We start from the raw sequence: 19,138 nt of genomic DNA, 5'->3' as shown, positions 1-19,138 counted from the left end.
GATGCCTGCAATTTGCTTCTCAAATGCTTTGATCCATTTTTCTGTTTCCTCTATGAGCAATGGCAACTGTTTTGTGAGGTTTTCCTTGTCCATTTGTGACCAACAAACATACTGTGGCACCCCAGGGCCCTTATGCATCAGACATCTGATGTGAAGAAGTGGTGGCACACTCGGAATGATGCTGTCTGGCATATTGCTGCCATATACGCAGATATTTTCCAATGTAACACGAGTCCCAATCAGGATCACCCTCACCATACTGAATGCAGTCTTCAGCATATGCTATATTGTTTGTGTCAAAGGACCCCTCTTCTGGCAGGGGTCTTCTGTGGAGCTAATTGCTCAGTCCGGTCTACTAAGTTATCTACAAACGGCATGTCGAAATGCCAGCTATCCTCTCTATCAGCAGTGGTCTCACTGAGGGTGAGGCCTGTGCAGCGTGAATTTGCACTCAATTGTGGGTGGGTCTGTTGTAGAGAGTTATTCGTCCCCTCACCTCGCTTGATCCCATGCCGGGGTCTAGCTGGCCATGGGTGCTTTTGTAGCCTCTAAAGCTCTGTAGCTCAGGGCTTCCTACTTCTAAGGGGAACATCTCATGCTCTTCCCTTTGTATCAATTGGGTTAAGCATTCTCCATGTGCCGCTGGTGCAATCTAGATCAATGAGTGGTATTTCTTTGAGACTGCAAATATGGTGACTTGTTCTTGGGTTTGTATGAGTTCACACATGCTTTCTACATGCTGGCTTATGGATTTTATCCTCTCTGCTAATTGTTCAAGGCTCCTCTGAGTTTGCTCTGTACAGTCATTGTCATGCCCTCCTCGCCTTACTTCACTTGTCACTCTACTGTCTTCACTGCATGACAGCCAGTCTTGCACACTCACTGGCTGAGACTACTATGCCCTCCTCTTCCTTCCGCCAAGGTGGCAGACTACTTTCAGTCTTTCTTTGACCAGTTTCTTTCCTTGGGCTGCAAGCTGTCCAATCGCTTCTACAGCCCCATGCACATGGTCTCTCCACCCTGCATTCCCTGCATTCCGTGACTGTGGGGTAGATGCTTGTGTCCTAAGTATCCTACCTGAAGTTTTCCCTTTCTGAAGTAACTGTGATGTTACTGGTGAAATATGTGATTGGTCATCGCTATCCCCTGATCTCTGCTCTTTGCTTTGCTCCTCTTTGGGAAAGGTAGGGTCTAGATGCAATACAAACTATCCCTCTAATTGCCCTGAAAATTCTGGACCCCCTATCCTGGTTTGGTGTCTAGGACTGCTTGCTCTCTTTGGTTTTTGTATTTTTGGGGTCACCTCGGGGTTGCTTTAGGGGAGTGTGACGGGGTTTCAATTTCAGTTTTTTCAAATCCTACTGTGGCTTCTTGCAGCTGTGCTAATGGGTAGATGCCAGGCACTGTGGGTGCATATGGAGGTGGGAGAGAAGGATGGGTACTCTTGGTATCTTTCTGTGAGGATTTTTTGAATTTTCACAAAATAATTTCCATAATGCTAAGGTGGCTTCTCTTTTCTTTACTTTGGCTCCTGCATATTTACTTCGAAGGTGCGTAACAACACGCTCAATTGCTCTATCACTGAACATTCCTTCTTTTGGCCAAGGATACATATGCTTTGAGTGGCTTTAAACAACTCCTGGTTATACTTTTGTAATTTCTTTCTATCACTGGGGAATACCTTCTGCATATGTTGTAAAGGGGTCTCCATGTTAGGTCGTTCTTAATCTTTTACCTTTTACCTTTTCCGCTACCAGGTTTCCATAAGTTTAAAGTGGACACACATAACCAGTCTGTCAGGAAATAATGTTGCCTACTTTTTCTACTGTGACATTTTTACAATAGGTTTTCAGATATAGGGCCTGATTCTAACTTTGGAGGACGGTGTTAAACCGTCCCAAAAGTGGCGGATATACCACCTACCGTATTACGAGTCCATTATATCCTATGGAACTCGTAATACGGTAGGTGGTATATCCGCCACTTTTGGGACGGTTTAACACCGTCCTCCAAAGTTAGAATCAGGCCCATAGTTCTATCCCAGTCTTATAGGGCACATTACAGTTCATGTTTCCATTACATGCAATGTACATTAAAAACAGTTTACATATTTATACACTATCTCACAACAACATCACAGTTTAACCACAATTCATTCTACTGCACGCAGTCGCCTTCAGTCACTCAACAAACTAAAACTTCAATAAAAATAGCTTGCATGCATTACCCTTATGACTGTGCTGATTCACAGGGAAAAATACACAAATCACATGCAAGTTGCATGTGTTACCCATACGGCCTTACTAATTCACAAATTAAAAAACATTAATTGCATGCAAGTCACATGCATTTCTCTTATGGCCTTCCTGATTCACAAAGAAAAAACTCAAATCCCACACAAGACAGATGCGTTACCCTTATGGCCTAACTGATTCACAAAGAAAAAAACACAAATCGCATACAAGTCGTATGTGTTACCCTTCTGGCCTTAATAATTCACAAAGAAAAAAAAAATCATCTGCAAGTTTCATGTATTACCCTTATGGCCTTACTGATTCCCAAAGAAAAAACACAAACTGCACGCAAGATTTATGCTTTCCCCTTATGGCCTTACTGATTCACAAAGGAAGTACACTAGTCACTCGGAAGTCGCATGCGTTTCCCTTACAGCCTTACTGATTCACAAAGAAAAAAACACAAATCGCACAGCAAGTTGCATGTGTTACCCTTCTGGACTTACTGATTCACAAAGAAAAAACACAAATTGCATACAAGTCACATGCGTTACATTTCATCCATCATTGGCCTTACTGATTCACAAAGAAAAAAACACAAATCGCACAGCAAGTTGCATGTGTTACCCTTCTGGACTTACTGATTCACAAAGAAAAAACACAAATTGCATACAAGTCACATGCGTTACATTTCATCCATCATTGGCCTTACTGATTTGCAAAGAAAAAACACAAATTGCATGCAAGTTGCATACATTTAATTTCTGGCCTTACTAAAACCCAAAGGAAAAAACACAAATCCCAAACAAGTCACATGTGTTAACCTTGCAGCCTTACTGATTCTCAAAGAAAACAAAAATACAAATCGCACACAAGTCACAGGGGTTACCCATACAGCCTTACTGATTCACAAAGAAAAAACACAAACTGCCCACAAGTTGCATGTGTTACCCTTACAGTCTTGCTGATTCACAATGAAAAAAACATAAATCGTAAGCAAATTGATGTGTTACCCTCATGGCCTTACTAACTCACAAAGAAAATTTACACCTAACATACAAATCACATACGTTACCCTTATGACATTACTGATTTACAAACAAAAAGCACAAATTGCATGTAAGTCACATGCATTGCCCTTACAACCTTACTGATTCATAAATACAAACACAAATCGCACGCAAGTCACATTTGTTACATCTGCATTTTGTGCTGACAAAAAGAAGGCACTTATTTAAAAGGAGGATTGTGGTTTGTTTTGTCCTCACTTTTAGGTGGACAGCAGTTCGTGGAGCCTTTTCAACTCCTTGTTCACAGCCAAAACTTTAATTAACTCGGCCTCTGCTCACCTCATCAAGTTTATGCACACTGGTCTCTCTGCAGCGAGGATAGATGGTCTTTCTGTGCCTACTGTTAGGTGAAGGCACAAATAACCCTCGTGGGGTGGCTCACCAACTAGTGCGGAGTGAACAAATATGCTCTCTTGACTCAGAAACGACCAAGCAGACTGTTCTTGGCAGTTCCAAAGACAGTATTTACTAACTGTCACGACAGGAAGACAAACACTGCAGCCTGCACCTCAACTCTGCACGACATGCCTATACGGTTTTTCTCAAATGCCTATTTACAGACAGGCTCTTATATACAAATCAGTACAATACTTCATTACACATGACTAACAATAGATAACCTGCAGGTTTACAGATTAACTTGTAAAAAACTCGAAACCATGTGACCCCATAACCCAAAATTACTAGGTTAAGACATTGTGCTCTCTTTATTTTACATTGGACAAAGGTTTATGACCAAGCATTCTTTCACCTATGAAGGTGTATGTGCTCTTTTTAGAAATGTTATTTATTTGAATAGTGTGCTGACAGCATTGTGGGTCCAAGTCTCCTAAGCATTTAGAATTTGGGCCCATACTCAGACTTTTTTTAGCGCCGCGATTGCGTCGCTTTTTGATGCAAAAGCAGCGCAAACTTATAAGATACAATTGCATTTTGTAAGTTTGTGCCGCTTTTGTGTGAAAAAAATTACGCAAATGCGGCGCTAAAAAAAGTATAAATATGGGCCTTGGTTTCTTCCCTGCACTGATTGTAAATTGGACACCTGTGTGGTCTGTGCTAAGTTCAATTATATGCCCAGTATCCAATTAGCCTGTGATCTGTTTCAAGTTGCATGGCAAGAGTGCCGGCAACTTGTGTGCTAATTTTTTAAATACTTGCAGGTTGGTCAAACATGAGTTGGCCTTTAGCAGATGACTCTTTCATGTTTCTTACTCTCCTACATCCTTGAGTGAACATTTCACCTTGATTGTGTCAGTGTGAGGGTTTGGCCTAAACTTCATTTTGATTGTGAACAACGGTGTAACCTCTACTGATACTTGATGTTGTGCAATGTTTTCGCATTTGGTATTCACAATAATGTGTTGATTTTTCACATTTTCTCACAAAGGGTATGCCAACACGTGGATCCCATGCTCACTGTGCCACTGGATTCAAGCTAGCCTGGCTGATGTGGTGTAATACCCGAAACCAGTCCCAGGATGCTTGTTCCCCATCCAGGGAGGACATAGCCTAGCAGTTCGGGCTGGACTGTTCCCATGGGGAGCAGGGTCAAGACTGATTGACATATGGCTGAGTCCAATCTGGGGTGGCATAGTGAGCAAAAAAAAAATATGGATTAAACCCAGATCTGTGACTGGGGGTGAATGTTTGATCTGTTCTACATTTCATCCATCATCTGTTCTTTTTTCTTTTGCTGCTTGCAGAGAGCCAGCAGGCTTTCTGGGGCCATGGAAAATTGCATTGTGCAGCACACATAGAAGTAACAAATCACCATTATTGATTGTTTATGTGCAGGAAGGGACTACTTCCTACACATAAACAATCATTCTCTGCAATTCAGGCACCCTTGCACCATTGTGCAAGGCAGCTAAATTTAGCACCAGCGCTAGGCTAAACACATGGGTGCACAGTATTTCTGTAAATATGGTGCAATCCTGCATTTCTGAAGTGATGCAGTCTTGTGCTACCACTTTTGGCGAATCGCCTCAAGTTGCCACTTTCTTGTAAATATGCCCCTAGGTTTGTTGCCTCATTACAGATTCAAATTCAATACACTTGAAAAATAGGTTTTAAGAAGGTGCAGCATGTATGCAAAAGTGCCTGGCAGAAGCAAAGTGGGTGTTTAAAGGATTCAATCTCATAGGCACAGAGTCTACAGTTAACAGATTTAAACAGGGGGGTCAGTTTGGGATTTAGGTCCTCATTACAACATTGGCGGTAAAAGGCGCTTACCGCCGTGCAGAAGACCGCCAAAACACCGCCGCGGCCGCTGAATTCCGAAACAGCTATTATGACCCACATCTCGGAATCCGCCGAAATTCAGACACCCACACAAGACCGCCACACCAAAGGTCAGTGATAAACTGGCGAAAACAAAACCTCCACCGTCACGCCAACAGAAACACGCCCATGCTATCACGACACACAAATCCACGTGGCGTTCTTTCAACAGCGGTATTCCATTGGCGGTACACACTGCTGCGCTCAAAATACACACACATCTCCAAAACACCGCCACATTGGACAATTCCAAATACACACACCTGATACACATACACACACCACTCCCACACACCCAATACAATATAAAACACACACCCACATCACCCACAAACCCCTAAGACCAAAAACTATAGACGAAAGCCAGATAGTCAGAGATCACAGCAACTGAGAACCCCACCACACAGAGGCACACAACACCATCATCCATACAACATTACACGCACAATACACTACACACCACTACACATCACCACACACATCAACACTTACACCACCCCACACACCCACACATCACCCACACCACCTCATGTCACGCCAAAGACACCCCAGGTTTTCCGAGGAGGAGCTCAGGATCATGGTGGAGGAAATCCCACGTGTAGAGCCACAGCTATTTGGCTCACAGGTGCAGCACACATCCATAGCCAGGAAGATGGAGCTATGGCAAAGAATCATTGACAGGGTCAACGCAGTGGGACAGCATCCAAGAAATCGGGACGACATCAGGAAGAGGTGGAATGACCTACGGGGGAAGGTGCGTTCAGTGGTATCCAGGCACAACATCGCGGTACAGCGGACTGGCGGCGGACCCTCACCTCCTCCCCCACAACTAACAACATGGGAGGAGCAAGTCTTGACCATCATGCATCCAGAGGGCCTCGGAGGAGTCGGTGGAGGAATGCACACTGGTAAGTTAAATCTCAACTATTATATCCCCCATCCTACCTGCATGCCATCACACACCCCCACCCTCACACCCTCCCCTATCACTCCAACTCCTCACTAATGTACCCATACACAAACCACCCATCCAAACACCAAGCCCCGCATGGAAAAACAAAGCATGGTCAGCCCTCACCAAAGCATGCTCACTGCCCATACCCATTACAACCCCCTAACCATCATCACACAAACCCACACACAGGAATGCTTGCACTGGGGTACACAAACACCCACCCATTGCACACCATTACTCACACACATGTACTAATCATGCTCTTATATCCCTGCAGGACCACTACGGAACATCACCACACCGGAGGGTCCAGACAACTCCACTCCACCCACAGAAGAGGCCCACAGTGACGACAGCAGCTCTGCCCTACTGGATCCTGATGACCAGCCCGGACCATCGTGGGCCTCGGGACAGTCGGTTCCCCTTGCACAGGCACAGCCCAACACTGACCATCCACCCTCTGGTAACACCAGCACAGCACCCACCCAGCGGGCCCATACCTCCGTACCCAGGACACGTCAATCAGCGGTGAGTCCACCACTACAGGGAACCCAGGATAACCCACTACCCCAACAACAACAGGGTCCTGGGGGCAGTGGTAGTGGGCACACGGTCCAGGGGACGGAGGCACAGGAACACAGGGGAACTGGGAGGGCTGATGTGTGACAGGGGGCGGATAGGCCAAGGGAACCCACTCTCCACGAGGCCCTCTCCTCCATCATGGGAGCATACCACCACTCCCAGGAGACGATGGCGATGGTACTGGCCAAGTTTCAGGAGACCCAGCGCATGCAGGACAAACTGTATTTGGGGTTCAGGGAGGAGCTCAGAACCATCAGCTCCGCCCTGGGCACCATCGTAGGGGTGCTGAAGGACATACAAAAGACCATGAGGGACACCGTGGCACTCCAAGGGGCCCCTGACACTAGCATGGATGATGAACTGCCCACCACATCCGCCGGGGCTAGTGGACAGGACTCCCGCCACAGGACCACCACACCAGCACCCCACCCCCTGCAGACGGACAACCACCCCGCAAGCGGTCCCTGAGATCCAGGAACAGGACAGAGCAAGATGGCAAGACCCCCGCCAGGAAATGAGACCACGCTGATTGTCCTCCCTCTGTCTCACTTTGTTACCCTGTCCCTATTGGAACTGCCCCATCTCCACTTCCTATGCCCATGTGGGCAGTGCACCTGTGTGGCTAATGGACTGGACTCTGCCATGGACATTCCTCCACCGTCCCCCATCACCATATCACTACCCACCTCCATTTTTGAGCACTGAAATAAACACCCTTGAACCACAAAACAATCTGGAGTCAGTCTGTGATTTGGTAAATATGCATAATCAATGACAGTGTCAACATGCTTTCCAGTTTTATAGCCAACATACCTATGTCACACATCACAAGTTCTTGAAGGATTCAAGCAGATGACACACGTTGCTAGCCACACCTGTGAAACCGTAATGGAAAGGTACAACTCAGTGACCAAATACTGCTATGAACTGACAGACAGGATAGAGGTAGAAGTGTGAAAGTGAATGTAATGGCAAAAAGAAAACTGTTCTCACCTGTGTGTCACTGGAAATATTGCTGTATGACTGACTCCCTGTTGTCTATGTCTTCTTCCTCAGCGTCCTCCTCATCACTTTCCACAGGCTCCACAGGCTCCACAGCTGCCACAACACTGCCATCTGGACCATCCTCCTGCAGAAAAGGCACCTGGCGTCGCAAAGCAAGATTGTGAAGCATCGAGCAGGCGATGATGATCTGGCACACCTTCCTTGGTGAGTAGAATAGGGAACCACCTGTCATATGCAGGCATCTGAACCTGGCCTTCAGGAGGCCGAAGGTGCGTTCGATCACCCTCCTAGTCCGCCCATGGGCCTCATTGTAGCGTTCCTCTGCCCTGGTCCTGGGATTCCTCACTGGGGTCAATAGCCAGGGCAGGTTGGGGTAACCAGAGTCCCCCAATAGCCACACCGGGTGCCTCTGGAGTTGACCCATCATATAAGGGATGCTGCTATTGCGCAGGATGTGGGTGTCATGCACTGATCCAGGGAACATAGCATTTACCTGCGAGATGTACTGGTCTGCCAAACATACCATCTGTGCATTCATGGAATGATAACTCTTCCAGTTCCTGTACACCTGTTCACTCCTGTGGGGGGGACCAGAGCTACATGGGTCCCATCAATAGCACCTATGATGTTGGGGATATGTCCAAGGGCATAGAAGTCACCTTTCACTGTTGGCAAATCCTCCACCTGAGGGAAAACGATGTAGCTCCTTACGTGTTTCAGCAGGGCAGACAACCCTCTGGACAACACGTTGGAAAACATAGGCTGGGACATCCCTGATGCCATGGCCACTGTTGTCTGAAACGATCCACTTGCAAGGAAATGGAGCACTGACAGCACCTGCACTTGAGGGGGGATTCCTGTGGGATGGCGGATTGCTGACGTCAGGTCTGGCTCCAACTGGGTACATAGTTCCTGGATAGTGTCACGGTCAAACCTGTAGGTGATGAGTAAATGTCGCTCCTCCATTGTCAACAGGTCCACCAGCGGTCGGTACACCGGAGGATTCTGCCATCTTCTCAAATGTCCAAGCTGACGGTGCCTAGAAAGGACAACAGCGACCACAGAGTCAACAAAATCCCAGGTATGTACCCACAGATACACAGAACACGACACCAAAGACAACAATCTTCCTGTATGTGTGGCGAGTGTAGGCCCAGGTATGTGTGACGCAGTTGCAAATTAAGTCATTTGGGCCCCTCAAATGGCGGCTGCCTGACCTCTAAACTGGGACAGTGGGATGTGAGGTAACTGCGCTGGCGTTGTACACCGTCATGGTAGGCGGTCGTAGACCGCGGCGCAATGCTGCATTGGTTAACATTGGACCCTATGGGTCCCAGGAGCCAATGATGAAGTGCACCGGCGGTGATGATATGCTTAGCCGCGGACGTCACCGCCGCGGACGTGACCGCATTTTCTATCTGTTCAATCACTTGATACCTGATCTTCGACAGGAGAGGACCTACACTGCAAGTGCTGCTTTGTGACCTCGGTCTGGAAGAGACAATGGCTGCTGCGTCTGGGGAAAGGGCCCCTGCCTTCACTGCTCAGGAGTTGGAGAAGCTCGTGGACGGGGTCCTCCCCCAGTACACGCTACTCTACGGTCCTCCAGACCAACAGGTAAGTACACAGGGAGCATGTTGTATGGGCTATGCCTGGGTGGAGAGGGCTGGTTGTAAGAGGGAAGGGGGCAGAGTGCAGTGAACATGAAGGACTGTGAATGCATGTGCCACATGGCAAGGGCAGGGATGAGGGCCACTCACTTTGACGGTGCTCTTGCTAATGACTTCTCTTCTTCCCCTGTGCATGTCATGTAGGTCAGCGCCCACCAGAAGAAGGACATTTGGCGTGCCATCGCCAAGGACGTCTGGACCCTGGGGGTCCACCAGAGACGGGGCATCCACTGCCGTAAAAGATGGGAGGACATTCGCCGCTGGAGCAAGAAGACGGCGGAGGCTCAGCTGGGGATGGCCTCCCAACGTGGGAGGGGTGCCCGTCACCCCATGACCCCCCTGATGTTCCGGATCCTGGCGGAGGTCTACCCTGAGTTGGATGGGCGCTTGAGGGCATCACAGCAGACACAAGGGGGTGAGTACACAATCATTCTGGGGACTTTGCACGCAGTTGAGGGGTCTAGGTGTGGGAGGAGGGCTGTGGGTTTCCCTAGGCCAGGGCGACTTCCATAGGCTAGACCCCTCCGTAATGCAGGCCATGTGGCACTCCACCCCACCGCAGTGGAGTGCCAAGTACAGGTATACATGCCCCTGTGGCATCCATGTGTGCAGATGTCCACCATAGCGATGTAGGCCATATCCCAGGAATTGCATCTGTAGAGGCCAGGAGCACGGCGTAGTGCAGGGGGCTGCTGTGTCTGTATTGTCCGCCAACGGTAGCGGTATGCCATGCACTCAACCTGTCTTTCTTCTGTCGTCCCCCCCTTTTTCTGCTCTCCATGTTCTTTTGTGCATCAGCATCATCAGGCGGCGGTACAGTGGCGGCGGAGCACGAGGGAGCTGCATCTCACATGGCCATGGAGGGCCACACCACAGACTCAGAATGCACCAGTGGGACGGAGGGCGAGGGGAGCTTCACGTCGGGCACCGGATCACCAACCAGTGACACAGACTCGTCCGCCGATGGGAGCTCCCTTGTGGTGGCAGCACCATCTGTGCCCCACACTTCTACAGGTACAGCCGCCACCTCCCCTACCAGCACCGCCCTCCCAGCAGCCCCTCAGCGTTCGCCCTGTGCCCGCTCACCCAGGAGGGTGGGTATCACCATCGCCCCGGCACCTCAGCCCCTGCCCCTGTCACCCCTGCTGCCCTCATTGAGGAGGCCATTGACCTCCTCAGGTCACTCACTGTTAGGCAGTCTACTATAGTGAATGCCATCCAGGGTGTAGAAAGGGAGTTGCAACACGGTAATGCATTCCTGGAGGGCATTCATTCTGGTCAGGCTGCCCTTCATCGAACCCTGCAATCTTTGGCCTCAGCACTGATGGCAGCCATTGTCCCTGTGTCTAGCCTCCCCCCTCCAACTTCCTCCACCCAGACCCAAGCCCCTGTACCCCAGCCTATCCCAAGCACACCAACAGACAAGCATGCACACACCTCAACACACAAAAGTAGCTCAGGCAAACATAGGCACCACACATCCCACAGGCACTCACACAAGCATCAGACACATACAGACACAGCAACATCCACTGCCTCCACTGTGTCCCACTCCTCATCGTCTCCCTCCTCCCTCCCAGTGTCGTCTACACTCTCACCTGCATGCACTACATCTACAGGCACTAGGACTCGCACCAGAACACCCAGCATCACAACCTGCTCACCTGCACTCACCACCCCCACTCCCATTTACACATCCCCTCTGTCCTCTCCCAGTGTGTCTGTGACGCCCCCTCCCAAAGTACACAAATGCGGGCACCCACACACCCAACATCCATCTACCTCACGACAGCCTCCAGTACCTGCACCCAAAACACCTAAAGTGACACCTCCTACAACCACCTCCTCTTCCTACACTCCCAGACCCCCTCCAGCTACCCATCCCAGTGTTCGTCATAAACTCTCCCTCAGCAACGTTGACCTCTTTGCCCCCATCCCCACCCCTCCAATTCATAAGTCCCGTAGTAGGACCTCAGCCAAAAAGACTCCAGTACCAGTGGTGCGTGTCACAGGTGTGTGGAGTGCACCGGGCACCAGGGCAGGCAGTGTGACTTAGAGCCAAAGCACTGCCAGTCCACCCCCTGTAAAGCATCTCAAGTTGGAAAGTGGCCGACGGGACAGGGTGAAGACTCCGGGCGGCAAAACTGCTCACAAGGGTCCCAGGGGGATTGCAGAGTCAGCTGTGACTCCTCCAAAGGTGGTGAAGGGCCAGAGGAAGTCTGCACAGTCTGGTGAGAGCAGCATGGCGGAGAAGGGCGCCATCCTCCCCGGCGGCCGGGACGCCACCGCCAGCACCGTTGTCACTGGTCAGGAGACCTCCGCCAGAGTCATTGCCCAGGAGGGCATGAGTATCGTCACTGGTCAGGAGACCAACGCCAGAGTCATTGCCCAGGAGGGCACGAGTATCGTCAGTGGTCAGGAGACCACCGCCAGAGTCAGTGCCCAGGAGGGCCCCGGCTGCCACAGCCCCACTGGAAAATGAGGGACCGTCATGCCACACACCAATGCACAGGTCAGAGACCGCCATGGCAAAGCACCACTGAGCAAGGGAATCACCGCCATGGTGAAGACCGCTGAACAGGGCACAGCACGGCTGAACAGGGCAGAGAACCACTGAACAGATCAGAGACCGCCATGGCAAAGCACAGCTGAACAAGGGAATCACCGCCATGGTGAAGACTGCTGAACAGGGCACAGCACCGCTGAACAGGGCAGAGAACCGCTGAACAGATCAGAGACCGCCATGGCAAAGCACCGCTGAACAAGGAAACACCGCCACATCAAGCATCATTATCCCATGTACAGCTGGGACTGTGATGGTACAGGAACCATCACGGGGAGCTAAATGCAGTGTGGGCACCAGTCCCCCTCCAGAACCAGTGGAAACTGTTATCCACTTGAGAGACTGTTGCTTTGCACTCCCCAGGATTGTTCAGTGGGCAACCCACCCACTGTAGAGACTTCAGAGACTGTGGCTTTGCACTCCCCAGGATGGTACAGTGGGTACCCCACCCACTGTAGAGACTTGAGAGACTGTCGCTTTGCACTCCCCAGGATTGTTCAGTGGGCAACCCACCCACTGTAGAGACTTAAGAGACTGTGGCTTTGCACTCCCCAGGATTGTTCAGTGGGCAACCCACCCACTATAGAGACTTGAGAGACTGTGGCTTTGCACTCCCCAGGATACATTAATGGGCATGGAGCCCCATCGTAGATCTGGCGTGGTGCTGTAATCCGGCTGAGGTGCCCCCCGTTCCTTTCCCCCTGAGGTGCCTGTTGTATTTTGATCTGATGCCCCAGCAGTGTTCTCTCCGTTTGTGGACAGGTATCTATTGTGGGCCTCGCCCATGCATTTTTGGACCAGTGGTGCACGGACATTGATATGTGCATACCTGCACTGCTTCTCGTAATGTATATACTTTTGAATGTGAATATATATATCTGTATATATTTGGTAACAGTATTTTGATACATTACAATTTTTCAACTGATTTCCTTTGGTCTTTGCATTCTTCCGGGGGGGTTGTGGGTTGCTACTGTGATGTTTTGACATGCATAGCTGTGTGTGTTATAATGTGCGAGGGTGGGGGTGGAGGTGGGGGTGTTGCGTGTGTGTGTCCCTGACTTTTGCCTCCCCTATGTCGTAGGTGCAGTACTCACCGTTGTCTTCGCTGCCGCTATTGCCTGTGTTCATAAATGAGCAGGAAGACGAGGGCAGGTAGGATTTGTAATTCCGGCTCCATGGTGTCCCCCTTCCTCGTGGAGTGTGTTAAGGTGAGCGTTTTCCCATTGCGAAAGCTGTTTCCGCCGTGTTTTTATCCACAGTGAATCCGCCCCGGAAAAGGTGGCGGATTGGCGGGTTGTGATACTGTGGGCGGTACATTGTCTTCCGCCTGTCTGTTGGCGGTGACCGCCGCGCTGCTTGTCTGTACCGCCGTGGCGGTCGGAGTGTTACAGTGGCTGTCTATGTTGGCGGTTTCCGCCACGGTCATGATTCCCTTTTTTTGTCCGCCGGCCTGTTTGCGGTATTACCGCACCTTTAACACCGTCCGCCAGGGTTGTAATGACCCCCTTAGGTCTTTAATTGGTTGTCCCATCAGCCTTGCAACCTTTAGTTGCTTAAGGAAAGTATTTCGGAGTGGGCAGTGAACGTATGGTTGTAGACTGAGACAGTATGGCTGTGCGTTAGTGTATGATGTTTTGAAAGCTCGAAATATTCAGGAGCTCATAGGTTTCTCTGTTTCATAAGTGTCCTTGTCTGCTTTTCGAAAATTGCTTTAACTGCTGCCTGCAAAAGATGAAGCTTGTTTATCTTAGTGAGGTCTTTTTGGAGAATGGCATTTTATCTTTGGACATAATTTGATGAAGGATTAGTTCCCAATTTGCAGGTACAGCTTTCAAAGACTCAGCCAGCACATTTATAATCCTGGAATAATACTTTACGAAGGCCGCCATGCTGGCCCATGATTGGCCCTGTGGTCCAACCTCCAGCCTGACCAGGCATCTATGTATGTATGATGGTATTCTGAAAACATTTTATAAACTTTGAGCTGGAATCTTTCAATGACTTTGACAAATTGGCCCAGACAGGCTTCACGATCATATTTAATCACCGGGATGAGTGTTCCTCCTGTTATGCGTCTTATTGAATCTACAGAAAGGCTTTCAAGAGAGTCGTTGAATTGGAATGTTCTGTGATTACAGCTTCCACTGTTGTTTCTAGTTGCCCCTGCTGTCTTTTTGCTTCTCCCTTTAATGATAACCAAATTCCATTTTCGATGTTTAGGTCTTTCATTGACCCAGGTTCCAAGCATGATTCATTTTCTTATGTGGCCTGCTAAAGGTTACTATTTTAGTCTTTATGCCATTTGCTACCATTCTTTGGGCCAAGTTGTACTTGTGAAAGACTTTACGTGCTTTCTGAATCCATATTCTTGAGTGTTCAGGGGGACAGTGTCATCTGCATATTGTAGTATTGTGGCTTTATTAGCTCCGATTTTTGGCGGGATTAGATTGGCCTGTTTCAAAGCTGAGTCCATTGTGGCAGTGTAAATATTAAGGCGTGCAACCATGCATCTTTGTTTGAAGCTGTTATCTGTTGGAATTGTACTTGTTACCAAGGTGTGCGATTGCTTGACCCTCGCCTAGGTAGAAGTGTGCAATGATATGATTGCCTACTGAAGGTAATCAGTATGTCCCACCCACTGATTTCCCTCCAAAAGTTGTTCTGGTCGACAGAATCGAATGCAGCAGAATAATCAACAAAACACACAAGAGAGCTGATTCTGGCTGGTGGCCTGGTGAATTAAATAAGAAAGTGCCACTATGATGTCCAAAGTTGAGGAGTTTGCTCTGAATCTGGTTTCGCAGAGGGGGGATTATCTCATTTGCTTCAGCGCAGTGCTCCAGCTCTTTTGAGAAAATAGAGGCATACAATTTTGCTTCGATGTCCAGGAGGACAATGAGGCGATAGTTTGCTGGATACTGCATGTCACCCTTCTCAAATGCAGGGTGCAACATCAAGCATCTCCAGCTCTCTGGAACCTGCTGGGTAAATAAGCAAGATTGGTATATTGGAAAGATCATTGCTGGCCACAGGTCAGTATCATATTTAAGGACCTGAGCAGGAATACCACTGGGACATGGTGCTCCGGATTATCTTATTTTCCTTATCATTTTGCAAATCCTATCAATGTTTAGTGGCACCTCTGGATTTGGGGTTTTTATCAGTAACAACAGACGTGGAAAAATCATTATTTTTAAAGTTTTCACTGCATATGGATTTTTTACAAGAAATGTCCACTAGTGTTCTTCAATGAAATTTATTTTTGTTGCTTCTGAGCATGTTTTCTCTCTGATGTACCTCTAAAAGCTGCTTGATCTTGCCTGCCCATTAGAGTATATATACGTGTACACTGACCACTTGCTCACGTTTTGCCACCCAAACCAGCTGTTTGTGTTGTTTGTTCAAGGACAGAAGCCTTATTTTAATTTCGGCTTTATTTGTTTTTGCCAAATTTTTGGGAGTCTTTGTATGTTCTTATTACTTTCCATTATTTCAGGATGTAAACTTATGGGGCATTTTTCAGAAGAGGGCTTTGTGGATGTCTGATGAGGCACTCAAGCGTTACCAAGTACCTGGTGAATTTCATCATTAATTATGTCTCAGTTGTCCATAGATATTTGCCATGTTGGTTCTTGAGGTATGAGCCTCTAGTTAGTTTCCAAGATGCAAGTTTCTGCATGCAATTCTGATCTCCAAATGAATAGCTCACTACTCTCAGAACTTTTAGCTTGCTGGTAGTGAAGATCGGAACATGGTCACACTCATTGCTAGTTGGAATTTCACAGTTCTCGAAGGACTTTAAAATGTTGTCAGTCGTGAACACAAGGGTGCTTATTCCCATGAAAGGTTTTTGAAATTTTGGAGCCACTGACTTGTCTTCCAGTGTGTGATTGATGGACTTGAGGCTGTAGTTTTTAAGAAAAGAGCAAAGCAGATTTTATGATGCCTCCATCCCAAGATGACCCAGGTTGAAGTTGCCACAAATTATACCTTCATGGTTGGTCTGGTCACACAGCAGAGGCTCTAGGGATTCACCAATTGAGTCAATATGCCTGGATGTCCTAGGCCAAACCAGTTGAAATAGATGCTGACTAATAGTATCTTTGTTTGCTGGTAATTATTGCACAGGCTTTCCAAGGTGTGTGGTTGAATCATTTCATCAAATAATTCAATTAGTTTTAGTTTCAGTTCTAAGCTCATGCTTGTGGATATTGAGAGGCCACCTGATGGCCTCCGAAAGATGTTTGTTTTTATTGCATCTTGGCGTACTTCACAGATTCCAGGGATTGTTGTGGGGCTTGTTGACCAGGTCTCCTGAAAGCATAATGGTACTGTATTCTTTGTGAACAAGTAAGTGGATGAAGATTTAAGTAATTTTGACAGCTGGGTGATGTTCCAAGATAGCATGTTTATGCATTGCATTCTTTTAGGCCTTTATGACATAAGTGTCTATTCATGCTAGGAGTAATTTCAGGTCTCAATCCATAAGGTGGACGACAACCAGACTAAGTTTTTTTCTTGTTTTTTACTCACCAGCTCTAGTGCAAATCTTCTAGATGGGCCTGTTTTGTTAAAGTAAGATCAGTTTATTATAGGGCAAGTTTAGTTGTGAGCATACTGCCACTTTCAGGATACTGTGGGGGTGGTCTTGTGTCCTTGGTGGCTCTCCGTGTTTCTTCAGTATGTGTGGGCACTTAGGGGGTCATTCCAACTTTCGCCGCCCGCCAAAGTTCCGCCGCCAGAAGACCGCACTGCGGTCAAAAGACCGCGGCGGTCATTCTGGCTTTCCCGCTGGGCTGGCGGGCGACCGCCAAAAGGCCGCCCGCCCGCCCAGCGGGAAAGCACAAGCAACGAGGATGCCGGCTCCGAATGGAGCCGGCGGAGTTGCTGGTGTGCGACGGGTGCAGATGCACCCGTCGCGATTTTCAGTGTCTGCCAAGCAGGCCCAGGGGCCCCACGACACCCGTTCCCGCCAGCCTGGTTCTGGCGGTGAAAACGCCAGAACCAGGCTGGCGGGAAGGGGGTCGGAATCCCCATGGCGGCGCTGCTTGCAGCGCCGCCGTGGAGAATTCACACGGGCAGCGGGAAACCGCCGGGAAACCGCCGGCTTCCCTTTTCTGACTGCGGCTTTACCGCCGCGGTCAGAATTGCCCTTGATGCACCGCTAGCCTGATGGCGGTGCATCCTCCAACCCCGGCCCTGGCGGTCCATGACCGCCAGGGTCGGAATGACCCCCTTAGTTACCTCAAATTTTATGATCTCAATGTCCCACTCTTTAAAGTTAAATTTTTTGTCAATATTTTCGCTGCCAGTGTGAATGATTTGTTATTATGGTTGATTCTCTTCCATGCTTTCTGTTTGTCAAGAGTTTGAATTCTACAGCCAGGATGTCTTCTGTGGTAGTGCTTGCTTGGTTTGGGATGCTTTTGAAAACAAGCAGCACATTTGATTTATTTAAAATATTATGTTAACACCCAAATAGATATTGCGGGGTGAGGATCAGTTTTACCCGCGTAGAGTGATTTATGGTCTTTTTAATAAAACATTTCCCTCTAGTGTGTACATCCAGGAATTTTTCATGCGTAGGTCAGGAGAGGCTGCTATTTAAGTTTGCCACATTGACTGGTTCCTTTGACTAATGCAACATCATTGAGGTCGTTGGCTTGCTTTCGTAGAGGTTGAACTTGAGGGGAGCTCTAGTACGGATTGACTTGGCAATATAGGTGCGGACTGTTTCGTTGTTTTCAAGGGCTCATTTGCTTTCTTGGGTGCCCCCTTTCCCTTGAATATTGGGGATGTACTGGCTGGTTTGCAGTCTGTTAAGTTGGCAGAAATGTGATGCTCACTATTGTGTGATGTTTGCAAAAGTTGTTTTTGTGGCTTTGTGCTTAGCCTTTTTTTGTCTCTTTTTTGGAGAGTATTGTAGACTATTGATTATTCTCACGAAGCGCAATGGAGAGTTTACATTTCTTACCAGTTCCTGGTCTTTTGGGTCTGCCCTGAGTGTGCCCTCCCTAGGGGTGGGAAAGGCATTGACAGATGGTTCCACATGTGGCTTTTTGTGGCCTGGCAAGTTGTTGTCCTTTTGTTCATAGGTCCTTCCTGTGCTGTTAATAAACTGTGCGCCTTGTCCAGTTGTGTATTTGTGGGATGAAGCAGTTTTGAATATAATGGTTCAGTGCTTCCCTTTACAGGACGTTCAAGGGCAAGCTTCCAGTCCTTGATCGTTGAGGTTAGGACCTCTGGAAGTGTACATAGCTTCTCAACCATTACGTTGCATGTGCATGTTGGTTTACCCCATTCAGCTGTACAAGCACTTTGTTCCCTTCATTCTAGGGCAAGTTTGCTCTTTATCTTGGTGACTGAAATAGCCAACTTTTGAGTCAGATTCAGTTATATTTCTCATGTGTTCGACTACCATATCAAGGCATTTACTGTTGCAGCAGGGTGGGATTGATTGACCCCAGTACATATTCCTGCTCGGTGTTTGACTGGGAGGCATACTGGTGTGATTTGCTGCAACTATCCAGGTTTCCAATTTGAATGTAATTTTGTGATTTTGATATTCATACTTTTCACTGTGGGGTGATCTTGTCAATTCTACTGCAGTTATAATACATTCTGTCATTGCACACCTGTGTGCCATAGCATGAGAGGCTGTTTAAGTCGGCGATTTCAGTGGGTTCTGACACGTTCTCCTGTTCATCGAAAATACCCTGATTGTTGCTCAATCAATGCACATCGGCCTTGTGTGCCCAGCAATTGTACTTATGTAC

This window comes from Pleurodeles waltl, chromosome 2_1, assembly GCF_031143425.1.
Source record: "Pleurodeles waltl isolate 20211129_DDA chromosome 2_1, aPleWal1.hap1.20221129, whole genome shotgun sequence".
Taxonomy (NCBI): Eukaryota; Metazoa; Chordata; class Amphibia; order Caudata; family Salamandridae; genus Pleurodeles; species Pleurodeles waltl.
The sequence above is the reverse complement of the archived record's forward strand: the minus strand, read 5'-3'. Positions refer to the sequence as shown.